The sequence below is a fragment of the Ictidomys tridecemlineatus genome, unplaced genomic scaffold (assembly GCF_052094955.1).
Source record: "Ictidomys tridecemlineatus isolate mIctTri1 unplaced genomic scaffold, mIctTri1.hap1 Scaffold_147, whole genome shotgun sequence".
Lineage (NCBI taxonomy): Eukaryota > Metazoa > Chordata > Mammalia > Rodentia > Sciuridae > Ictidomys > Ictidomys tridecemlineatus.
This window is the reverse complement of record NW_027521300.1, coordinates 108,194-135,259: the sequence shown is the minus strand read 5'-3', so window position 1 is coordinate 135,259 and position 27,066 is coordinate 108,194. Positions and strand designations below refer to the sequence as shown.

The following is a 27,066-nucleotide window of genomic DNA, read 5'->3' as shown; positions in this document are numbered from 1 at the left end:
CAAATTGCTTTAGGAATATAGAGTAGGATTAATTTTGGTTCTCACAGAATCCCTGAAAAGTTCCCCACTCCTGGCTTCTGACATATTCCAAGACAGGGCTCTGGTTTCAGATGTTCCCACATGGGGGACACTTGCCTCTTGGATTCATCTGGGAGCTTCTTGAAGATGGTGGGGTGCTACTGTCACTCCCCATGGGTCTCTAGCTATTGCTCACTGCCTTCTGAGGTGCTCTGGATCAAGGCTGGTCTTTAGATATGGTCCTGTGCTAAAGTGATGGGATAGGACACCAATTTGCCTACAGAATGAGCTGCAGGGTCCAGAGAGACCACTGAGGCAGTTTACGGCTCAGTAGTCAAGGGCCTGCCTTCAGAGTCAGGCCAGTTTTGCGTGGAAGGGCGTGACTTGCTTCTCCTTATAGCAATGTCAGTTTCCTCTTTGGTTCCCTGTTCCGTGGGATGTGCACCTGTCTACAGGTCTCCTACTTCACTTGCTGGCCTTGGGTTCAACCTGGGGCCAGAGTGGGCTTTCTCCACCTCAGGGCCTTTGCCCTGCTGTTCCCCCTGGTGGCACTGTTCTGTCCTCACTTGTGGCTGGCTCTTTCTCACCCTTGGTCTCAGCTGATGTCAGCTGCTTAGGGAGACCTTCCTTGTCTACTGTAGCCTGCTGCCAACACATCCTCCTGTTTTATTTTGCTCATATCTGTTATTAGTACCAGATAATTATTGATTGACTTGCGTTTATTCTCCTCCACATGAATATAAGTTCAAATAAGACAAGAGATTTAATCTGTTTTGTTCTCAGCACCAACAACTGCATCTGGCATCCAATAAATAAATAATGAATTGATTGAATGAATAAATAAACGAATGAATGAAAGCCGAGCCCCCCAAGCATTACAATCCCAGTTCTTCTGCTGCAGTGGGCTATCAGACGGTCAGACTTTGCAGATGGCCCCTTGGCCCCCTTCTCGAGGAGCCTGAGCACAAGCCGGCTGGCTCTTGAGACATGCTCCCTGCAAGCCTGGGCGGTGGCCCCGCGGGGAAAGGGGCTGTCGTCATTTAGTGACGCTCCCTAAAGCCGCTGCGCGGCCGCGGGGGCTACTGGGGTCGGGTGGCGAGCGCGAGGGTCTTTTGCGACGGTGCCCGGTGGCGCTGGTCCCGCCCCTCTGCCCCTGTGCGACCGCCCTCCCCGCCCCCGTCGCTGCGCTTGCTCTGGGCCGCGCGGCCCCGCCCGCTTCGTGTGGCCCGTCCTGCGGCGGCCGTTGGCTGGGATCCGCGAGGCGGCGGCGGTGGCGGCGGCGGCGGCGGCGGCCGAGGCCCAGGCAGCGGCGCACGGGAGCGGCAGGAGCAGGCTCAGCCCTCGAGCGGCCGCCCTGCTGCAGCATGTGTGCCCGCAGGGGGCTGCTGTGGCTGCCGCGCCGCTCGCCGGGCTCTTCTTCTTCTCGCTCTTGTCCTCGCTGCTCTACTCCGTCTGTGTGGCCCCCGGCATAGGTAGGAGGGGGCCTCCCGGGACCCGACCCCGACCCGGCCCCTGGTCGCCGCCCGCCGCCCCGCGGACCCCTTCCCCCCCCCCCCCGCCCCGCGGACCCCTTCCCCCCCCCCCCCCGCCCCGCGGACCCCTTCCCCCCCCCCCCCGCCCCGCGGACCCCTTCCCCCCCCGCCCCGCGGACCCCTTCCCCCCCCCCCCGCCCCGCGGACCCCTTCCCCCCCCGCCCCGCGGACCCCTTCCCCCCCCCCCCCCCCCGCCCCGCGGACCCCTTCCCCCCACCGCCCGCCGCCCCGCGGACCCCTTCCCCCGCCCCGGCGCGGCTCCCGGCATTCTGCGCATCCTCCCCCGGCGCCGGAGCCCCCTGCCCGCCCGAGCCACGCTCCCGCGCCGGGTCTCCGGTTCCCCGGTCCCCGGGTCCCGCCGACCCCTGGCCCGCCCGCGCTGCCCACTCCCCTGCAGCGTCGTGCCGCCTCTGGCCCCCGAGTCTGAGCCATTTCATACAGAAAAGTAAAAACTGTAAAGGTCTGATAATACCAAGGTGCTGGTAAGCAACAGAAATTCTCATACCTTGTGGGTAGGAATGCATATATTTTCCTCATAAAAGTCTTATGAATCTTTTATGAGATTTATTTCTATATATTTTTCTTATAAATGATATTTCTAAATTTTATATTATGTGTTGTTCTCTGTGAGAATTAAATTGATTTTTTGGTAATTGTTGTACTTATGTTTAGCAACTTACCTGCACTGCTATAATACAACTAATGACTTGTCTATAAATTCTTAGGATTTTCTTTATAGATAATTGTATCCCTAGTAGGTAATCCTAAGTTTGTTAGCTTTCTAATGCTTAGTCTTTTAAAAATTTTTATTTATCTTATTTTGCTGCTGGAACCTGTAGCACAATTTTGCTAGAAATAGAGATAGCAGGCATCTTTATGTTGTTGTTATTTGTTGAAATTTTAAATCTGTCCTTTATCTGATTAAAAAAAAAACCAATTGTTGAGTGCTTTCCTGCATCATTTGAGATAAATACGTTTTGTTTTTCCCTAGAATTTTCAAATATCATGAATTACATGTTATTCTTTTTGTTGTAGTTTTCAATGCTGGGGATTGAAGGGCCTTGTACACGCTAGGCAATTGCTCTACCACTGAACTACATTCCCAGCACTTATGCTGATTTTTAAATATAATATATTTGCATACTGAGAATGAACTCAACTTTGACATGTTTTTATACATTATTAAATTTTCTTTAGAAAGGATATACATTTATGCTTCTCACTGGGTTTATAATTGAGATTGGCTTATGTTCTTCCTTTCTCATGCTGTCCCTGTCATATTTTATATGCATTTTTAGATTTAATTATAATATACAGTGTGCAAGTCATTACAGCTTCACAAAGTGATCACATTTGTGTAACAAGAAAGAAGCAGAACTTTTCTAGGACACCAAGGGCCCTTCATGTTCTCTTCTAATCAGCACTGTTTCCCTGACAGTAACCAAAATCCTAATTTCTAACACTTTAGTTTTACCTTTTACTTTAATGTTATAAAAATGAAATCCTATATTTGAGGCCATTTTAAAAAATAAATGTTCCTTGTTTGAGGCCATTTTAAAGAATAAATGTTCCTTGAAAAGAATGTGTTTGTTAGATTCAGGATTCCTTATAGGTTCGTTGGATCAAATTTTTTTATTACATTGTTCTTACTAATGTCTAAAAATTATTTTTATCAATTATTATTTTATTAAATCTACTGTTTCATTTGCATATTATTACTTTCTTCTTGTAATTTTATATACAGATTTAGAATCACCATAGTTATTAACCCATAGCTAATTTTGAACTTCTTGTCCTAGGTTCATGCTTTGAATATCCTCAGAGCCTTGTTTAGAGATACACCTCTAGGAGAAAATATCATTCCGTATGTTGCCGATGGAGCTAAGGCTGCAATTCTGGGTTTTACCTCACCAGTCTGGGCAGTGAGTGCTTTTGCCATTTACTTTCATTGATTTAATTGTACCTCTGATTAAGTTTTAATAAACCTTTCACTGGATGATAAAAAAATATATATTGCATTTTATCAAGGAATTTCTCTAGGGAATAAATTCTTGGATCAGACTATATTTTGATTCTTGATGTTTTATGGCTTCATTTTATCTCTTTTGTTGGTTTATTAGACTTAAGTCTTTTATTTTAGTGCAGTAAGCTATAACTTTAACTTATCACAGTCTACCCTTGAGTGATATTTTGCTGTGCCACTTAAAGTATAAGAACTTAATATTTTGCTTCCCTTTTCCTCTTCCTATCTTGATGCTGCTATTGTTATACATTTTACTTTTTTTTGTGTTGTAAGCCTACCCTAGGTTGTTATTACTTTTGTTTAAAGTCAGTTATCTTTTTTTTTAATTTGCCATTTTAACCATTTAACTTGGCATAAGTGTATACAATATTCATCACATTACACATTTTCAGAACCTTTTTGTCATCCCCAACAAAAGCTCTATACTCATTAAGTTTTGACTTCCTGTATTTTCTTATCCCCGGTAACCTCTGTAATACCTTTGGATTCTATGAATTTACCTGACCTAATATCTCTTATAAGTGGAATCATAACAATATTTATTAATTTATATTTGGCTTATTTCATTTAATATAATGTCTTTAAGTTTCAACCAAGTTGTAACGTGTCAGAATTTTATTCCTTTTTAAGTTTGCATAACATTTCATTGTATGTGTGTACTTTATTTTCTTTATCCACTCATCTGTTGATAGATTGTTTCCACATTTTACTTATTATGGTAATTCAGCAGTGAGCATTAGCATACAAGTTATCTGAGTCCCTGCTTTCAGTTAATTTGGGTGTATTATAGGGTAATTCTATGTTTAACTTTTTGAGGAACCATCAAACTCTTCCATAGAGACAGTATCATTTTACGTTCATATCAGCAATGCACAAGAGTTCCAATTTGTTTAAGTCTTCACTTAGGATTTTCATTTTTTAAAATGATAGTCCTTCCTGATGGGTGTGAAGTGGTATCCCTTTATGATTTTGCTTTGCATTTCCCTACTGATTAGTAATATTGATCTAGAAACAGACCAACTCTTTCTTAGTATCTTAATGTATCTCTTTTTGGATGTTGTAGATTCTGTATATCATATGTTGAGTGAGTGGTACCAATATATTCTATCAAAAGTTGAAAAATCAAGCACAAAACATTAAATAGAAGTCTAAATATTGAATCACTTTTTTTTCAATATAACACTGTGCAGAAACCATTTGACTTAGAACTCTGTAAAGACTGTGAGCAGTACCTAGTGTACTTCTTAGATTTAAGAAAGGAAACTTTCATATGTCTTTTTTCATGATTCCTTGGAGAAACCCTTATTTTTTTTCTCCTATGTCATTGTGTCTTCTAGAGTAAAGGACAATAACCTATGATTCATAGGTGCTTGACATGTGGCTTTACAAAAATGCTTGGCAAAGGGGAGGGGAGGAGCAAAGAACCTAGGTCTTAAACCCACAGAGTGGTGGGGTGTGGTGGCCCATGCCTGTGATCCCAGCAGCTTCGGAGATCTGAGGCAGGAGGATTATGAGTTCAAAATCAGCCTCAGCAACAGTGAGGCATAAGCATCTCAGTGAGACCCTGTCTCTAAATAAAATGCAAAGTAGGGCTGGGGATGTGGCTCAAGTGGTTAAGTTCCCCTGAGTTCAATCCTTTGTAACTCCCCACCCACAACTCCCACAAACAAAACAAAATCCACAGAGTGGAGTATTTACTAGACAGGCAGGCGTTCCAATTAGTAGGCTGCACAAACCATTCCGTACCAATATGATAAGCCTCTAATTGAGATTCAGTCTGTTGCAGTGGCTGCCAAAGGCACAGACTCCCAGTGTGAGGAACACTCCTCAAGGTTGCCAACATTTGCCTAGACAATTGGGCATCTTTTTGTAAGAGATGCAGACTTTTGGAATTCTGTCTAGGAGCATTGCATAACTGCCCTTGAAGGCACAGCGTTTACCTTTTACATTTATAGGAAGTAGAACAATACCCGTATACCATCAATGTAATCAGAGATGTAGGAATGTGGCTTGATCATCAGGAAAATTAGAGATGGTAAAACTGATTGCCAACAATATTAATATTGTTTTCTTCAAGTCTAATCCAGATAATACAAGAAATATTTTCTGTGAAAGGGCTTTAGCAGTGTGAAATGTGGTGATTTTCCCAACTTTTTGCCAAAGCCAAAAGTGTCAGAAACAAATGATTCCTTTGTGGAAGTCCATTTGTGAGACCCAAAACAGTAATGCATATGCCTGAAAAATTTTTTAAAATAAAGGAAAACATAAGAGAAACCTTTAAAATGAGTTACCTGTTAAGCCACCACAGAGTTATCATGATTCTGATGCATATTTTTTATCCTGTGAGTTTTATGCATGAATACTATCAATATCCATATATATATCCACAAAAGCTTGTAATAATATAAATGCTTATGATAATTTTATTAACTGGAATCTTCCTTTTGAACACTGGTTGTATAGGAATATTTTGTTTCTATTTGCTGTTCTTGCTTTGTCAGACAACGTAACATTATACCTGTGACAATCTATACTGTTGCCATACATTTTTTTAACTTTATAACAACAGTTTCACAGACTCCAGGCATAGCATTGGCTGTGTTCAGTTCTGGTGATGATCTTCTTGCTTGTAGAGTCCTGAGCAAGCATGGGACTTCATGTGGGGTGGGAGGGAGCTCATGTTGCCATATGCTGATTGCTGTATTTCCTTTCTTATGAAAACCTAATGAAATTATAAGTCAACATAATCACCGGCTATGAAGAAACCTTCATTTTACAGTAACAGTTTACTATAGCATTATTTGTTGAAGTCATTTTAAAGGGTATTTTTCCCCTAGTGCTTGTGAAATATGGTTTGATTTACAGAAATTTGATTTGTGTGCATCCTCTCAGGAATATATTGTGCCTAAAGCTGGCGACATCTGTACTTTTGACTTAATTGTTTTTCCTGATAAGTTGGAGAGGCAAAAACCCAGGTAAAGTGAATTATTTGCAGTAAAGGGCCATTTTTCAGAGAGCATTCATGTATAGATTTAATGTGTTTTTACAGATTACTGGCTATTTGTATTGAGACCTTACAGGTCTTTCAATCTTTGCTACTTGGTTGGAATTTTTTAAATACAGAGAAAATGTACTATTGTAAACATTGTAGGCATTAGGCATACCTACAGTGTAGTAGATGACATATTAAGCACTGGAAATACTAATATAAATAATGTACCTGGCATCATTTATATTACATTGATTAATTTCAGTAAACTTTATTATACTTCATATTTTATATATAAATAAAATAAGGCTAAGAGACGTGAAATACCTTTGTCTAAGAATGTGCAACTATTATCTGTCTGACTTCAGAATCTGAAGTGTGGTAAAGCAGTTTTGTGTGTGATAGGATTGCAGAAAAGGTCATTTTAGCTGATTTGTAGGGCTTGGGCCCTGTGTCCTCAGAAAGCAACTGGAGGTAAGGTTTTATTGAGTGGTACAAACCCAGAGCAGCAAGAATGAAAGAAAACAATAAATAAGGCAAGAAAGGAGGAAAGATGCTACCAAGTAGGCCCTAACCTTGCAAGAAAACTGAGCTGGTTGTCTTGTCACATGGTACATCTTCTATGTGAAACTACCACCTCTTAGAAGAGTCCCATTGCTTGTTTCTTGTTGGTCAGAGTTTACCCCTTGGGGCATTAACCCAACTTGGACAAGTGTTGGCATAAATACTTGAAATGCAACTGTGATTCCTTCTGCTATTGAAAAGCCTATTGAAAAATCCTTCACAAGGGGGTTTTATAGCAGGGAATGATGGGTTTTTTATTAATCTAGATAAATGGGGACTTGATTCTAAGGTGGCAAGAAGGAAGGAGGAAGACCAATCAGGAAGCTATTATAATAGTTCTGCCAAAAGGTGATGATGGCCTAGAATAGAGAAATGTTAGTAAAGATGGTAAGAAATGATTATGTTTGATGTACATTTTGTAGATGAAGTTAGTTTAGTCAAAATTTAAGTTACATAAAATGACTTATAGATACATATGCATAGATCCTTAGAGTTTTCTGGGCAGTTGTTCTTTTAAAATAGCATCTGATTCTCTTTATTATGTTTAGTGACTGTTGGACACCTGATTGCCTTTCCCTAGGCAACTCTCAGCCTTTCCAATAGAGAGCTTGCCAAGCAACCCAACTAGGGTCCTCCTATGACCCATCCTGAGGTTATATTTTCATCTAGAACAGTTTTATCTTGCTTCTCTCAAGTCAGTTCTGATTCACAGCATGCAGGGGATATCAGAGGAATATACAAAAAAGACACTTTCAGATCTTCCTGGCAGCACTGCCACAGTTACTTTGTGTCTTGTTGGCACCAATGACTCTGCCCTCTGGCAGTTGTGAAGTTGCTATGAAGGTTCCAGGCTTAGGGCTGTGTAGTCTTGAAATCCAGCTGTGCTCCACTCATTATGCTATGTGCCTTGGAATGGAGCTTCATTTACTCAGAGGAAGAGGTACATTTTTTCTAATTCACTTATAGATGCTGTATGGATTAGTGGAAACCCTTTCTTTACTTTTGACCTCTCATGGGAGAAGTATCTTACAGCTTTGGAAGACAGTTACCAAGAACTCAAGTATTGCTGGTCTTCTCCTTAGAAGCCCAGAAAATATGGCATGGTTTTTCTGGATTATAGGTGTAGGATTTCTTCAAAGTCACATGGCTTAGAACTCAAATCTCATTTAATTTTTTTCAAAAAATGTCTCTTTCTGCTCTAAACCTGTATCACATAGCCTGGACAGAATATTAAAATGTTGTATCTTGACCCTATCCTTGACTGCCTACTAGGGGTGTATGGTGTGTCAGTGATCATGCTACATAGCAATTGCACAGGGTGGGCTCCCCTTTCATATTTTTTGAATATTTGTTAAGGGAGTTTATATGTTATGTAATTAAAAAATGAGTGTACATATGTACTTGTACACATGCATACAACATGGTGTAACCTAATTTTCTAATAAATTAGAGCTAATAAATTCTTCTATCTCTTATATAAGTCTATATATAGAAGCTTTCTTATGCCAAGAAAGAAAGAAAAAAATTATCTATTCAATGAATAGAAGAGAAATACTTTGGTAACAGTTGTCACTTTGCAGCTGACTACCAAGTCCCTGCCAACCATATGTTGGAGACTCAGTGAAGAAAGAGGTAGAGAGCAGGAAGTATTCTGGTTTTCCCTGATAAAAAGAATTGTTTATAGGTAGAATTACTTGATAGTTGTTCTAATCTCTGCATTTTCAACTTTACCACTAATTCTGTCTTTAATCCTTTTTTAACTTGCATACTCCTTCATTCATTTTTCCCCAAAGGAATTTGCTTTTATTGTATTACTGTTGCTATAGTTTGGATCTAAGAATTTCCCCAGAGGCCCATGTGTGAAAGGCTTGATCACCATCCTGTGGTACTATTGGGAAGTAATAGAACCTTTGGGAGGTGGGGCCTAGTGGGAGGAAGTTAGGTCATGGAGGCATGCTCTCGAAAATCCTTTTGGGACCTACACCCCTCCTCTCTTTTCTTTTGCTTTCTGACTCCCATTAGGTAAACAGTTGTGCTCTACTACATGCTCCCTGCCATGATGTTTTGCCTTGCCACAGTCTCAAAAATAATGGGACCAACTGACCCTTTATAATAACTATTTAGTGGTCTGTTTTTTAACTTCTACAGTTTTAAAACAGTATACATATCAGCATAGGAAATCAGCTAATGTAACATGTAATGAATAAAGGGCAAAAATTAAATGATGTTTAAGCAGATGTAGAAAAAGCATTTGACAATAATCTAATTCCATTTCATGATTAAAAACACTCAATGAACTAGGAATGGAATTTTCTCAACCTGATCAAGAACAGCAGTGGAAAACATAGCATATACTTACTGGTGAAAAACTGAAAGCTCTCCCTTAAGATCAGTAAAAGGTCAAGGGTATACACTCTTGCCACTTATGTTCAGCATTACATTAGAACTCCTAACTAGGGCAATCAGGCCAAAATAAGATGTAATAAAGGAAAGTGTAACTGTTTTTATTTTCTGATGCCATGATCTTTTATGTAGAAAATCCTAAGGAACACACTCACATAAATTAGAGCTAATAAACAAGTTCAATGAGGTGGCTGAATACAAGATAAAAGTATCAAAATCATTTTTACTTGAGCAATGAATAGTTCAAACATTAATTCAAAAAGAATTTTTAAAAAAGAATAAAAGAAGAGAAGAAAATGTATGGCATATGTACACTGCTGAGGGCCATTGCCAAGTAGGAATGACGATTCAAAATCCTTGCCAGCGTACCCCATGTTAAATGGACTTCCTTTGAAATCCCCTGTGACCTTGCATGTGTGTTTGAGAAAGGCGACCCTGCTCAAGGTGAACGAGGGTGGATCCAGGTTTGAGGAAGTATCCTGCAGGTTTGAGGAAGTATCCGGGCTTAAGATAATTTGGGTTTAAGGCATTCCCACTTTAAGACAATAGGGGTTTTAGGGAAGTTGGAGGTTGAAGATTATTGCTGCTGGGATTAGGGTGTTCCTGCTGTGTGTTGAGATTCAAATTGGATTTGGAAAAATCCTCTGTGGAGTAGGTGATTGGAGGTGGCGGGATATTGGAGATTGGAGCAGAACGTGCTAGCTGGAGGCCGGTGTGAGTTCGGGAATAAAGAATTGCTATTTGAATCTACAAAGCTGTGTAGTGGCTCGTGATTCAGTGCCAGCCGAGACACTGGCAGTACACAATGGAGTTCTACTCAGCCATCAAGAAGAATGAAATTATATTATTTGCTGATAAATGGATAGAACTAGAGAACAACATGCTAAGTGAATAAGCCAGACTCAGGGAGACGAGGGTCAAATCTTTTCTCTCCTGTGTGGAAGTGAAGATAAATAAGGAATAATAAAAGGGAATCTGATGAAAACAGAAGGGAGAACAGTATAATAGAAGAAAGTCATTGAGGGGCAGGGTGGAGTGGAGGAAGACTAAATGGACTAAATTATGCTATGTGCTGTATGCATATATCACAATGAGTCACAGTTTTATGTATAATTATAATGCACCTATTAAAAATTAAATAAATAAAGGTAATAAAATAAATAGAAGAAAGATCAGTAGAGAAAGGGGATTCAGGAAAGGAGGAAGGGAGGGAAAGGGGAAGTCTAGAGAATGAAATGGAGTAAATTACAATATATGCATGTATGTACATGTCACAAAGAATACCACTATTATGTATAACTATAATGCACTAATAAAAATATAAAGAAGAATAAAATACTTTAGAAATAAATTTAAAAGAAGATGAGGCTGGGTTTGTGGCTCAGTGGTAGAGTGCTTGTCCAGCATGTGTGAGAAACTGGTTCTATTCTCAGCACCACATATAAACAAATAAATAAAGGCCCATCAATAACTAATAAAAATATTTTTTAAAAGGAAATTAATTTAACAGAAAAAGTGCAACCTTTCACACTGAAAATATGAAAACATTATTCAGAGAAATGCAAGAGAACCAGATATCCCATGTTCATTATTGGAAGACGTTCTATCATTAAGATGATAATATTCCCCAAATTGATCTACAGATTCAACATAATTTCTGTTAAAATTCCATCTGAATATTTTTTGGCATAAATTAATATTTTGGTCCTAATATATGTTAAAAAAAATACAAGGGTCCCATACTAGACAAAACAATCTTGAAAAAAAGTCAAAGGGCTCATAGGCTCCAATTTCAAAAATTACTACTAAGCAGTAGTAAATTTGATTATGGATTTGACATCAGGATAGACATATAAATCATGGAATAGGATTGATTGTCCAGAAATAAATCTCCACAAAAAATTTAAAAAATAGTGCTCAAAGATCAATGGAGAAAGAATAGTTCTTTCAACCAATAGTACTAGTACCATTAGATAGCTATAATGCAAGGGAATGAATTTCATGTTTGAGGAACTAAAAATGGATCAAAAATCTAAATGTAAGAGCTATAAAAATTTTAGAAGAAAACTTGTGTAAGTTTTTGTACCTTGGAGTGGGTTAACAGTGTCTTAGATACAACACCTAAGTACAAGCAACAGAAAATAACAGGTAAATTAGACTTGATCAAAATTAAGAATATACAGAAAACTCTTAGAACTCAATAATAATAAAAAGACAACCCAATTAAAAAATTGGACAATTCATTTGAATATATTTCCCCAAAAAAGATATTCAGATGGTCAATAAGTACATAAAAAGATGTTTAGCATCATTAGGGAAATGCAAATCATAGCCACAATGAGATACCATTTTGTACTCACTAAGATTAAAAAGATGGACAATAAAAGTATTGAGGAAGATGTGCAGAATCACAGAATTGGTGAAATTGAAGCCCTAATATATTGCTAATCAGAATATAAAATGGTACCACCATTTTGGCAGTTCCTACAAGCAGAGTTACTGTAATAATTTACCATACTACTTCTGGATGTATACCTAAGAGAAATGAAAACATGTTGATACAAAAATTTGTGCACAGATGTTTTCAGTAGCATTATCCATAATAGCCAAAAAATGGGAAACAAGCCAAATGTCCCATCAAATGCTGAACAGATTTAAAAAAATGTGATATATCTCTATTATGGGATATTACCATAAAAAGGAAGAACATATCAAAAAATGTTAGAATATGGGTGACTCTTGAGGATATTGTGCTGAGTGAAAGAAGGCTTACATAAAAGGCCATCTGTTTCATGATCCTATGTATATGAAATGTCTGGAATAGGCAAATATTTAGAGACAGAAATAGATCAGTGCTTTCCTACTATGGGTGGAGGGAAAATGATGACTAATGTGTGCAGGGTTTCATTTTGGGGCTGTGAAAATATTGTTGATTTAGTGGTGATAGTCTCCCACTTTAGAAATATAGTAAAAACCACTGACTTGTATACTTCAAAATGGTGAATTTTACAGTATGTGTATTGTATCTCAAAGAAGGGAAAGTCATTTTTAAAATATTAAAACCAAGTATTGGGGGCTGGGGATGTGGCTCAAGCGGTAGTGCGCTCGCCTAGCGTGTGTGCGACCCGGGTTCGATCCTCAGCAGCACCACATACCAACAAAGATGTTGTGTCCGCCGAGAACTAAGAAAAAATAAATAAATGTTAAAATTCTCTCTTTCTCTCTCTCTGTTCCCCCCCCTCTCATTCTCTCTTAAAAAAAATAAATAAATAAAACCAAGTATCATCAATTGATTACTTTTGGAGGTTTGCTCTGCCTTGAATGGAAAATTGGTTAATACATGCAAATAATTCTGTATTGAGTGAACAGGGTAACCAAATAGATGATTAGGGAAAGTTTTTAAAATTTTTTCTGGGAATGTTAAGTAATTAATGCAGAAGTTCTGATAGAGTATCACCGTTTTGCTATATGTATCAGAATAGGTATTGATCATAATTGGCTACTAAATGGAGGAATTTTATAATGGATTTCTTGGTCTGTTTGAGCTGCTATAACAAAATGCCACAGAATGGGTGACTTATAAGCAGCAAAAATTTATTTCTCATAGTTCTGGAGGCTGGGAAATCCAAGATCGATGTGCCAGCAGATTCAGTGTCTCATGAGGGCCTGCTTTTTGGTTCATAGAAGGTGCCTTATCTTGTAAAAGGTTAAAAGGGGCAATGGATCTCTCTCTCTCTCTCTCTCTCTCTCTCTCTCTCTCTCTCTCTCTCTCGTCTCTTTAATATGAGCATTTAATATCCCATTTATAAGGGTAAAGATTTCATAACCTAATCATATCCTAAGTACCCCACCTCCCAAAGCCATCACTTTGAAGGTTAGGATTTCTACATATGTATTTGGGGAAGGAGGCACAAACATTCAGCCTATGCAGGATGGATCAAGCTGATAGTATTGATACCCATTGGTTCATCTTTTTTTTTTTTAAATTTAGAGACAGGGTCTTACTAAGCTGCTCCGGCCTCAGTAAGTTGCTGAGGCTGGCTTTGAACTTGTGGTCCCCCTGCCTCAGCCTTTGAACTTGTGGTCCCCCTGCCTTTCTGGGATTATAGGCGTGTGTCACTGCACCCGGCTCCATTTGTCCATATTAATATTACTAAAATGCATTATCTGTCTCCTGCCCTCAGTCTATTGATTAAAAAAAAAGAATTTTATTTCTGGGTTGTGCCTGTTTCACAAAGTGAAAAAAAGCCTATGGTTTTGTTTAAAGTGTGTATTCTCAACATCTCCAGATGTTTAACTTTAGTGCATCTGGCAGCCTTTGTCAGAGAGTTTGGTTTAGGGCAAAATGGAATTTGTGTTTCTGTTGTGTTTTGTTTATTTTTTTGTTACTACTTGTGGTGCTGGGCAAGCACTCTATCACTGAGCCCTACTTTTAACCTTTCTTTTTGTGTTTTATCATTGTTATGATTTGAGGGAAGTAATGGTGTCCTAAATGTCCTTACCAAGCCTTCTGAGACTGGGTAAGATCATCAAGACCTGTGCTAGGCAGAGGTGATACTGATATTGACAGGATGGATCTATTTGTTACAGTTTGGGCATATTAGGCAGGGCATGTAGTAGGGACTCCATTAATGTTTGCTGACTATTGAATGGACCTAAGTAGATCTGTCCAAGATTAGGGTTTCATTGCAATTTTGGTATGAATTTTATTTGGACTCTATGGTCATTTTTCCACCACCCCTTTAATTTGTTGCCAACATTTCAAAATAGTGAGATTTCACATAAAAATCATGTTTCTGGCTTCTGTTAAAAAAGCAGAAGATCTGGCAACATTAGGCTTGCATTCCTTCATGGCAGCTAGTCAGCTGAAGCTGAGCAGGGACTACATTAGACACAGTCCACTGCTGCCTCTGTTGCTCCCTGCTTCTACTGGGCATTTGAGTTTTTGACCCTTATGCAATGGTTTCAGGAAGTGGTTTTCTAAATCTCAAGTTATTACTTTTTTAAAAAAAATCTTTGTTTATTAATTTATTTTTGTGTGGTGCTGAGGATCAAACCCAGTGCCTCACATGTGCGAGGCAAGGGCTCTACCACTGAGCTATGGCTCCAGCCTGCATTATTACTTTTAATGACTTTTCTGATTATATTGCTACTTAACATACCATATGATCACTTACCTAATTCGAAAATAAGCTCTATGATGGCAGCAATTGTGTGTCTTCTATTTCTAGATATTCTCTGTGGTGCTGGTATATTGCCTTGCACACCATAAGGAAGGCAGTACATACTTAAACCTCTCTACTCTGATTTGGCAAGGTGATTGAGGAAGACCAATAATGCTAGAATATTCAAGACATTGTCGTGAAATTCCAAAGTATCTTGATGCATTGGCTTGGAAAACATACTCTGTAGTGTCTTGGAGAAATGATCCAAGTTTATTAACATTATTCTTGCCTCTTGTTTTTATTAATCAGTTCTATCATATAATTTTAGGGTTAATATCCCTTGGCTATGTTATTGGCATTGTGAAGTTAATGGCATTTGGAATATTAAGTATTTTCTTGACTATTTATTACATGGATTCTTTGAAATTAAGTCTTACAAGTATTTTCTCACAGGTAGGTAAGTACAGAAAAATAAGTGAAAAGAGTTGAGGTCTAGAATTATCATTGTCAGGAAGGATATGAAAAATAGTTTTTTTTTTTCTTAAAGTACTGTTTGATGATTCAATTCAAGGACAAAATGAAATCAATTGATAATATTAGAATAGGAAAAAACTATATTGTGTTTGGAGTTAGGGCTTAATTTAAGAGTTCATTGAGTCAATTACTATTAATTTTTTTTTAAAGTTGTCTCATTTTGAGAAAACAAACCATGTTTTCTTTAGTCCTACACTAGCCAATGGTATAATGATTGGAATACCTAGTTGACCATTATACATGTTGATTTCATGCCATAAATATTCCTTGACCCATATTGTGCGTTTATTTTTATAATAGGTGAGAAATTCATCCACTCTTCTCTTTAGTTCCTTGATCACAAGAATTTTTGGAGTTAAAAGGGGAAAGGACGAACTTTCCAAAACAAATAGGTAAGTAAGCTTCATCTAATGCTAACTTTTCTTTTTACACAAAATTGTCCTGGCCAAAAATAATTGTCGAAATTTTGCTTACTTTTACAGATTCATCTGTAGCATAAAACTATAAAAATGGTATAATGAATTAACCTGTGCTGCCAAATTCTAAATCCTTGGGCAAAAATATCAACTGATTACAAAGTTGACCTTTCAAATCAACAAATATAAAGCAAGGAAGCCAGGGCTGAAATATAGACTTGTTTCTCACTGCAGTAACTATTCTTTTTTCTTTGTGTCTTCTTCAAGTATTCCTGAAATGTCCTACATTCTTTTTTCCTGATGTGTTATCGAGTATTTACTATCTGTGCAGTATCTTTAATCATATAGGCGAAAGTTTAAAAGATTGTGAAACTCTTATCAGAACACCTTCCAGACTACCTGTGCATTCATTACTCTCCTAAACGAAGGGAGAAAGTTGGAGATGTTGACTGTGTGAAATAAATAATGCATTTACTTTTTGGTCTTTAATTTACTCTGTTTTTTTCAGTAAGGCTTTTTAATGTCTGGAAGGAAATCTATGGAACCATTTTGGTTATTATTATTATTTAATATAATGCACAAGTTCTGTTTGTTCTTAAAGAGAAGCTTTGGATAGTTCTTCAGCATTTGAGGATTTAATAGTAGTGTAGTTGGCTTGCAGCTGTTAACACTAGATGTCACTGTCGCTGCATGTTTAATTACTCCCTTAAACTTTTAGAATCCAATTTGACATACAAGTCATTGTCTTAAGGACCTAAACATGAATTCAAGCCCAGCTTCTCTCTTCCCTAAACAAGTTACTATGCTTTTGCTTCAAATTTAGATTTTAAACTGGTATTTATTAAAATATGTCTTCTTTTGATGAAATTAAGTTTTAAGAACTAAAAGATATGATGAAATAATTTTTTGATATGCTTGTGGTAATTCTAGTGAAACCTGCTGTGGTGGTTCTGAAAATTGCTGCTTATCAGCCTGTAAAATTCACCAAATATTTCAAAGAAAGGTAACTGGCTCTAAGTTTGAATCCCCTGAGTAAATGCAGGAATACTAAGAGATTTTTTTTCTCCCCTGAGTTGTATTTTTAAAATAAATATTACTACTTTGGTAGCATGATTATAATTTTTACTTTATAGCCTGTTATTTTTTTTAAATATTTTTAGTTGTAGATGGACACAATACCTTTATTTATTTATTTTTAGGTGGTGCTGAGGATTGAACTCAGTGTCTTACGCATGGTAGGCAACTGCTCTACCACCAAGCCATGACACCAGCCCCTTTAGCTCATTCTTAAAGTAATTTTTCCTGTCATTAACTGAAAATTACTAGTATTTGTTTCTTTTTAACTTTGTCTAATTTGTTAATAATTCTACAGTGTGCTTAAGTTTAAAATAGTTGTATCTTTTTATGAGACCATGATGATGTTTAGTAGTATGAATAAAATATGATATTAAGTAACAATTAAAGTTAATGTTAAAATTGCTCTTCTTGAATGTGTATATAAATTTTACTGTGCACCAGAGAAAAATGATCATTAATTTCATTTAGGTTGCAACTGAAAGAGGATAGAAGAATAAAAGGGCGATGAGATCACACAGTTTTACCCTTTTAGCTAAAGTCACACTGATGGAAATTCATTTCTTTTGAATAGAGAAGATTACAAAATTAATAACTTTCCTAGAAGAAGAGAAATGGAATATTTGTATAATTATTTTGACTAATGGTGGAAAGTGAAATGAAGGAATTAGGAAGTTGATATTTTACTTAAGTGTGGTGAACATTTTTTAGTAAGAGCCTGTATTTCAATAATCAGAAGACTGGCATGTGTCATCTTTTATACAGGCTTCTCTTTTGTATTTAACTCTTGAATTATCAGTTTCTTGGCAGGTCTTCTTAGAAGTTCTGCAAAACATTTAGTTTGTTAAATTTGCAATTGTTTGTGATTATTCTACTTTTGTAGTTTATTTAATTTTGTCACTTTTTGTTGAAATATTTATATACCCATTTTCGACATATTAATTCCCCGAAGGATAGGACCGTTTCCATCTATTCTTTGTATATATAAAGGGCACTTTAAGAATGCTACTTACAATGTCTTGTTGGGTGATTACTCAGTCATCAAATAACTAACCTCAGCTGATGACACCTCACAGCCAGTTAAATTTGCTTTCACAACCACAGGTTGTTCTGCATGCAGTCTTGCAAATGTGTGCTCTTGGTCAGAAAGGAACTGAACATAAAAAGAACATCTGCTTTTTTTCCATCTAGTGTGAAAAGAATGTCTACCTTGGAGTAAATAAACTTGGTTTCTAGGCATTTTGCTGCCACTGGAGATGACCTTAGTAGAGTCCCTTATTCACTCCATACTTCAGTTTCTCAATCTATATGACAGGAGTAGTAAGATCTAGATTTTATCTTCATGGGGTTATTAAGAGTCTACAACAAACTATTACAACTTTATTATTAATTTTTTTAAAATTGAAGTCCTAAACAATTAGAGATATGGTTTGCTGTTTCTGTCCGTTGCCTTGCTGTTAGACTGTGCCTTTTGAGGACAGCACCAGGGTCAGAATCCTGTGTATCTGGTACCTTGTATACTGTCTGGTGTGTAGGAAGCATATAGAAATACTTGCTTAGTAGAAAAAGTAAATTTTATTACTGGGGAGGGGGGGATAAAAAGTTTGTTTTCTACTCCTGCCTTTGTTCTCATAAAGCCACAATAACCAACGAGGTTATCCTCTCTGTTCCTTGAGTTTCTTCTTGCTCAAATAAGAGGTTGGGCCAAGCCTGAGGTGTCTTCCCTCTAAAATATGAAGCTGAGACTTTATATAATGTTACTAGAATTGCATGTTTGATAAAGTGCCAATGCCTTAGACAGTACCTGACACATAGTAGGGACCAGAAGTTTTCATTTAATATGTGGAGAAAGGACCAGGGGTCTGCCTCTCTGTATGAGTGTGTGGAATGCACTTAAGATTGAGCTTTTGAGCCCATTGGTCTGATCTAGATGTGTTCTTTGAATTATGAATAGTGAGAAAATACAAGTTTTACAGTCATGTTATTACACTGTAATTTTCTAACACTCCTTTCCTTTCTGTTTGTTGTCATTTAACTGACTTAGTCTGACAGAATGAATAATGGATTCCATGTAAAATCAGAACATGCATAGCCCTGTTTTCTGGGGAAGGTGCTGTGCTTTCTGCTTTTCTATAGTAGCTGCCATCTGTATGTGAATGGACCGTCCTTGATAGCTGCTCATTCTTTATAGGGTAGCAGCTAAACCAATTGCATCTTTAACTCTGGGTCCCTTGTGTGTCTTAACCTTCAACTATGTTAGTTGCAGCTAAGTGGCAAGTGCCAATATATAGTAGTCTGAGAAGCTTTATTTTTGACTTTGTGGAGTGTCTGCTTTGCCAAAACTTCATACAGGTGCTCAGTGTGCAGAGTTAAATAGTATTGCTTTTACATTTTCCTTTTGCTTAAACTCAACCTGTGAGCCAATAAGAACTTAATGATGAATAAGTACTTACCTTGAATTCAGTTTAAACATGAGGGCTCCAAAACTTGGGCTTTTGAGCTTACAGTTCAGCTGGGGAGAAATAAACTGTTACTTGTGAATCAGATGAAAATAGAAGATATCACTAATCACCTGTGCATTGTGATTTGGGTAATGAATGCCTTGGACATCTGTAAATGGAAAAAATAGAGTGATGTATTTTTGAGGAAATAGTATTTCTTATAAGGCTTTGGGGATGAGTAGATTTAAGGTCATGAAATAGACTGAAAAAGAGAAATGAATAAATAATTTTGTTTACTTGTTAAGTGCAATTTCTATTCTGTATTATTAAGGAGCTCATATTCAAATTAAGAGCTTAGTACAGTTTACTATAATTTAAGAAGAAAATGGGTTTGTAAAAGCATCACTAGATCCAAATAAAATAATTTCCAATGACTGTATTGGGAGATGTTAGATTTATTTTATTTTCTTGGACATAAATGACAGAATTATTAGAATTATTTTTCTTAGTGGCATAGGTCTAGAGGAACCCTTCAAGGGGCATCTAACTCAGCTCAACTTCTTGCTTATCGGCAGATTTTGAAGCCATTTCCAGACTGACTGGCTTCTTTCCTGTTCTTCGTGTTTTCTAGGAAAAGAGATTCCACAAGTTTCTGTGGTTACCCACTCCATTGTTTAGGAAAGAATTGGTTTTTCAAAACTAAAATTGAGAGCTTTAGGGCAATTGAGTTTTTTATATTTTAGAGAATGTAATTATTAGAATTCAGAATAGCTTATTTGCTTTGAACCACATAGAAGCTTGTAGTAAACACTTACCTATTTGGCCAAACTGAAAATTGGAACTTTCTTTCACTGGGTCTGGGATAATATTAACATCCTCAGACCCAAAGAATTTCTCATTTTCCCCATTGAATAACGTTCATTATGTTTTCAATCTGCTGGGTACTAGCATGCAGAGATGAATCAGAAATATTCTGTGCCTAAGGGGAACTGACAGCCCAGTGAAAAATATGGCAGCTATCTGTTGCATTGGATTCTGTTCAACTTACCTTGAGGGAAGGGAGAAGTTTTGTAAGGCAGATGGCATGTCTTTTAGTGTCTTTTGCCTATTCCATGGTTGGCTTGTGCCAGGCCATTTTTATGTGTCTAATTTAACTTTCACGAGATCCTTGCAAGGTGAACAATATCATCATCACCTTACAGTGGCGTAAAACCACAGGGAGTGAATTTTAGTTATTTGCCTGTTGTCGTATAGCCAGAAAGTGGCAGGACTGGAACACAAATTATTTTCATGTACAGGGCACTTATTTATCAATACATAGAGCCTGTCATGAGTAGTATATTACTTTTTTGGTGTATGTCTTTAGATTTTACATTGCCCTAACTGTGGGAGACAAGCCACTTCATTCGTTCATTCAAAGTCTGAATGTGGACCAATAATCACACATTTTTAATATGGTATGTTGATTTCAGTGGGGGTGGGGCGCAGGGGAGAAGTTTGCTTGAGTTGACTCTAAGACCCTTTCTGTGGGTGTTGGAAGACAATATGAATTATGTAGTTTTTTTCGTTCGTGGATTTTATGTTTTTGGTGGGGAAGTTATTAGAGCAGTTTATTGCAAGTAAGACAAAGGCAAGAGAAAATACAGTATACCCTATAGAGGGGCAGGCAGGTAGGCTATGGATGAGAATGCCCATAAGTATTCTTTTTTTGAGTGAGCCTCACTGTTTTCATGTATATAAGAGATGAGGCAAGAGTAGGCCTTAAAGTTTCTAACATTATGCTGTTAAACCAGAAAGGTAAAAATCATACATTTCTGGTTGGCAAGTAGGGAATGAATTAAATTAGCCCAGGAGGTTATCAGTTTTACTAATAAGAAATTTACCTTTTTCATAGTTAACTCTGTAAAACTCAATTGTTTGGTGCTATCGAGAGGGGATTTGGGGTTTACAAAAATTCTTGGCTGTGGTTCAATTTCTTTTAGACTTAATGTTTTACAGAATCTTTGGTTACATTTTTCACATCTTTAATTAAAATGACATAAATGATAACAATTATTATTTGTCTTTATTTTCTAAAGGACCTAAAAAGTCACCCAATCCCATTTTCATTTAACAGATAAGAAAATTAAGGTGCAGAAAATTAAGTGATTTGCTCAAGATCACAAAGCTAGCATTAATATAATTTAATGGTTATTTTTAGCTTATAGCATGACTAGAACATTTGAAAAAAATATTTAGAAACGAAGTTTCTATTAGCAACAATAATATTCATTTGAATTTAAATGATTCTAATGTGGAATATGAGGTTCATTCTCCCAAAGAGGCACTTTACTTGTCAGAGGATTTTAAATAATAATGATTTAAAGTTAAGAGCCCCATGATTTGATATAGTCTGGAGGTGTCATTCATGCATTTACCACAAATCTTTGTAGAACATTCAATCTGTTGCTTTAGCCAGGGTAGATAAATGAGTATTTTTGGAGACTGAGAAGTACAGTACAAGTCTTGTGTAACCTTGTTGAGATGGTCTAGTCAGAATTAAGTCTGTACTGACATTTTTGTTTACTGGAGAGTTTCATGTTTCAACGTTTTGTTCATTCATAGGTTCATGGATTATAGGTAGGAAGACCACAAATGAAATTTGTAACCAAAAAGAAGTTCTTGAAAAGAAATATGTTCATGAACTTAAAGTGGGAATTACTCATTGTATGCTTAAATATTGACTCTTGCATGGACCAAGTAATCTTTGTTCCTTAGGACTGCTTCAGGCCATTGCCCTCTCTAATAACTGAGGCATTGTTGCTCTCGTTTGAGCTTGTTCTATGGAATCTTGGCAATGCATGCATCCTCTTTCTGCATGTAAAAGCATGAGTAAATATTTTTTCTTAGCTTTGATATTTTTGTAGCTTACATTTTATATGAGCCAGACTAATATAATGTAATACCAGGATTACATAATTTAAGATGTCAGGGTTGCTTCCAGGGCTATGCAATAAAGTATTCATTTATCAGGAAGTTTACAAGCTGTATTTGTTGCTCATTCACTACCTGTAGAGAAACACCACAGAGCTGTTTTCCAAATGAGAAAATGGAGTCAAAGAACTTAAGGCCAGAGGGAATGGTTTCCTTAGAACTTAAGATAACATTTATAATTTGTTCAGAATTCAGTCCTAGTAACTATTGATTTTAGTAACATATAGTTTTGAAATTCCAGAAATTTCCAACTATTGTTGTTACACACAAAACTATTTTTGATAAAAATATGATCAATAAATTTTTTTATGTGTGTCTAATTTAACCTTCACGAGATCCTTGCAAGGTGAGTAATATCATCATCACCTCACAATGGAGTAAAACGACAGGGAGTGAATTTTAGTTATTTGCCTGCTGTCATATAGCTGGAAAGTGGCAGGACTGGAACACAAATTATTTTCATGTACAAAGCATTTATTCACCAGTACACAGAGCCTGTCATGAGCAGTATATTACTTTTTTGGTGTTTGTCTTTACCGTTATTAGAAGAAGATACTTTCCATTTTCCTAAAGTCATGACATGGGGAAAGTAGCACCGCCAGTCTGGATGATGAACTGGTCAGCAGGCTGAGGACCTAATCTGTCAGACTGTGGTATGTGTACTTATGTGTTTGCTTGTAAGTGGGGAAGGAGGGGAGGCAAGTAGTGAAGGGGGAATAGAGTAGTAAACACCTTTGAAATATAATAGACTTTAGGATTCACTAGAAGTACTGAGTTCTGTACCTTGGGCTAGATGTCCTAGTAAAAAATTAAGTAGCTATAGGTGGACACAATATCTTTATTTTATATTTGTGTGGTTAAAAAAAATAAGTAGCATACTCTTGTCATTGTCATTTTTCATCCCTCAAATAATAGCTCCATTTTTTAATATTTAAATGTAAGTTTGAAATAGTTCAGACTTAATAGTAGTTAGAATGCTTTTGGATACAACTAATAAAAAACCCAAATCAGAATTTAAACAGGGAAAAGTTATTACATATGTAACCAGGATGTTTTAAGGGGGATTTATTTCTTTCAGGTTGTAGCATGTGTTTTCTCTGTGTTTCTACTGTGCCATCCTAGACGTGAAGGCATGGACCCAGGGGGCTTTCTGGATGGTTACAAGATGGCTGCTATTATGTAGATGTTGGAGCCATCCTCCAGATGTTAGAGTTGAAACACAATATTTAGAAGCCTTGTGTTTCTTATTTCTTTTTGAAAACAATGACACTTTCTCCTGTGTGTGTTTCTATGTCCCCACCTCCACATCCTACAGATTTTTATTCACATATTATTGACCAAAGTTAATTTTTAACATGTCCCAACTTAACCCGGGTGGGGGAAATAGATCTGCCATAATTAGCTTAGACAAATCAGGGTTCTTCAGTTGGGCCTGGAATATATGTTAGCTCTTCCTGAAGCACATGACTAGTCTGAGAATGGTAAATTCTAAAAGTCAAGTTCCATTAAAAGGAAGGACAAGGTCGGGGAAAGAGTGTGAATTAAGCAATGTGTGTTACTACATTGATGTCTGATGTTCAAGGTCATCTCAAAAGCATTGAAAATGTTTTAATTAGGAACAGTGATTTAAATATAGGAAGATAATAAATATATTTTAGCCTAATACGAAAATTTATTTTCTTTACATATTTCCTACATGTAGTTGTAAAGAAATATGAAATAGTACAAGGGTCTAGATATACGGTTCTGTATAATTCATTCTTTTTAATTTTTTTTATTCTTTTTATATGACAGTAGAGTGTATTTTAACAGTATACATACATGGTGTATAGCTTATTCTAATTAGGATCCCATTCTTGTGGTTGTACCTGATGTGGAATTATACTGGTCATGTATTCGCATATGAACATAGGAAAGTTATGTTCAGTTCATTGTACTGTCTTTCTTATTCTCCTCTCCACTCCCTTCTCTTCATTCTCCTTTATCTAATCCAATTGAACTTCTATTCTTCTCCTCTCCACTTTCCTTCACTGTGTGTTAGCATCCACGTATTAGAGATAACATTCAACCATTGGTTTTTTGGGGGACTGGCTTATTTCCCTTAGCATGACATTCTTCAGTTCCAACCATTTACCAGCCAATGCCATAATTTCACTCTTCTTTATGGCTTACTAGCATTCCATTTTGTATATATATACCACATTTTCTTTATCCATTCATCTGTGGAAAGGTACCTAGGTTGGTTCCATAGCTTAGCTATTTTGAATTGAGCGGATATAAACACTGATGTGGCTATAATTCATTCTTGTAAATAGCTTGCATTTAAAAAATTTTCATGTAATTCCTTAGTCCATTTCATGTTGCTATAACAGAACACGTGATGCTAGGTAGTGCATAAAGAAAAGAGATTTATTTGGCTCATGATTCTGGTGGTGGAAGGTGGTCCAAACAGCATGGTGCTAGTATTCTGGAAAAGTTCCCTCCCCCACACCCATGGCTATCACAACATGGTCAGGAAGTAGAAAGGAAACCAATGGACTGCGTAGAAGGGCCAATTGCATGGTGTGGCTTTGCTTTCCAATAGCCCAGTTTATCAAGAACTAATTCAGTCCCATGAGGTTTGACCTATTCCAAGACATCATGAATCCATTCATGAGGGTATAAGTAACCCTGTAACCTAGTTACCTTTCATGAGGCCCTACCCCTTAAAAGTTTGACTATTCCAACATCATTTTATTGGATACCAATCTTCCAGCATATGTCCTTTTGAGGGATAAACCATATCCAAAACCATAGCACCCAGGAACAAAGTATATGTATGTCTTCACACATGAACCAAGTTTTGTAAACATTAAAATAGAGATTCTGAATCCAAGCTTGAAAATGCTCTTTGACATTATGAATTATCTTCCTGGTTCACAGCTAATCTCTAATAAGCTAACAGTGTTAACATGTTTGTTACCACAAACTCTGGTTTACTTTTGGAATTTGACCCATATATTGGTTTTCTTATCATAAGGCCAAATAGTGTGAAGTCAAATGATCTTTCTAAATTTATGGGAATTGGCATTTAATTATTTTTGTTTCTGTGTCAAAAATCCCTGTTCTATTTCAATTGAATGTGGTATTTTGATGTGACTTTTTTGGCCTCTGAACTCAAATTAGGCCAATTGTTCTGAATAATCTCTTTTTCTTTTTCTGCCAAGTTTCTTTCTTTTCTGTCCTCTGAACTCTAACTGCTTTGTTCTCTACAAACTGCCTCTATAGAATTGGAACATGAGGCTGTCTGGGTCAGGGCAAACCAGCTGGGCTTGACAGAAGTTAGGGTTAGATTAGCTTCATTTGACAAGGATCAGTACGTCTGATCCAGTTGCTAAATCTTGGAAGACTAGAATTTTCCATTCTATAAGCACAATTCCATGACATCTTGCCTTTCTTTTGCTCTTAAGACATCTTCATCTTAGTTGTATCTATTTCTACAACCTCTCAAATCTGAATAATCGTCTTAGATCCATCTAATGGTCAGCTACATACCCCTGTCCCGTAGTTCACTTGATCCCCTCTGTCACCCCTTTAATCAAAGCTTTCCTATGCCTGTGGTTTCATTTCTGTGTAACTGGTGTCCAGGTTAGGCATTCTGACATTTTTTTTCTTCATCATTCATTCAGCAAGTATACGAGGTAGGTTCAAGCACTGAGGGGATGAGGGGATGACACACATTTATAAAATAGGATGCAAATCTCTGAAGAACAATGGAAGAGGAGAGGCAAGACTTGGACTCAACTGTAAAGTTAACTATAAAGCAAGGTGGGAAGCTGAAGGTAACTGTGGACTTTGCTCTCCCTCATGGGAAGAGCCTCACTCCCGCTGCACTGTGCAGACGTGGCTGTAGCAGAGCTCTTGCTAATGTCTTTTAAACACACTTTCTCCCTGTGTCTCTTCCAGTTCTTCCATTAATGTGGGAAAATCTTCCCTCACCTTTTGTTTATATTGCTGCTAGAAAATATGGTCAATGCAGAGCAATATTGGTGCTCTGCCTCCCCTACCTGCATTTGGAAATGGAATTATGTGTATTAAAAATACTGTGCCACTGACTTCTAAGGGTCACAAGTGCCTAGTTTCCCCCAGAAACCCAGCACAGGTCATCTCCAACTCCTTAATGCTTTAATTGAGAACTTTCCCTGAAGCTTCTATATTTCAGAGAAAAGAAGTTCTTTTAGTGGTGTTCTCCTTGTTTGCTTTCCAATATTTCAATGAACTAGTTTTCAATTATTTATCATTATAAAAGTATATTGTTCCAGTGGTGAAGTAAATAACTTCTGTGGGCTACCTGCAATGCCACCATTTATAATATCATGTATTTCATTTGCCATATGACTATAAGTTGTGGCCTTCCACCAAGGAACATACTGTCCCTAAATACTTGATTGTGTATATCCTTCCTGTTTTCAGCCCTGGCTGCATTTAAAATTGTGCCCTCATGCATTGCCAAACTGGTTGGCTTGTCCATGAAAATTGAATCCCGTGGAATCCCTGGCATTTTCTGTGGACGTTTCTTCCTGCTCCCATTAAATAGAATTTTTAATGGTTTTTTAGGGCCTTCTGTATAATAACCCTCTTTTCTTTCTTTCTTTCTTCCTTTCTTTTTTTTTTTTTGGTAGTCCTAAGGACTACACCTGGGCTTCATGCCTGCTAGGCAAGTGCTCTACCACTTAGCTGTATCCCCAGCCTTCTTTATTTTTTATTTTGAGATAAGGTCTTGTTAAGTTGCCAAGGCTGGGATCCTCCTGCCTCAGCCTTCCAAGTAGCTGGGATTACAGTCATGTATAGTGACACCTGGAGTAATGTCACTCTTCATAGAATTATTTTAAAAAATCACAATAGCAGAAGGAATCATGTTTCTCAATTTACCTTAGTCTGGAATGACTTTGAGC

The 27,066-nt window shown here is 37.3% G+C and overlaps 1 protein-coding gene across 1 annotated transcript in view; it reads left to right on the top strand.

Moving 5' to 3' along the window:
- The first annotated feature begins 3,349 nt into the window (after window positions 1-3,349).
- LOC144372693 (transport and Golgi organization protein 1 homolog) overlaps window positions 3,350-27,066 on the top strand; it is a 130,391-nt gene continuing 106,674 nt past the window's right edge. The window contains exons 1-2 of the mRNA XM_078035986.1: window positions 3,350-3,472; window positions 15,529-15,620. The gene's annotated coding sequence lies outside the window, so the exon portion shown is untranslated. The remainder of the gene's footprint in view (window positions 3,473-15,528; window positions 15,621-27,066) is intronic.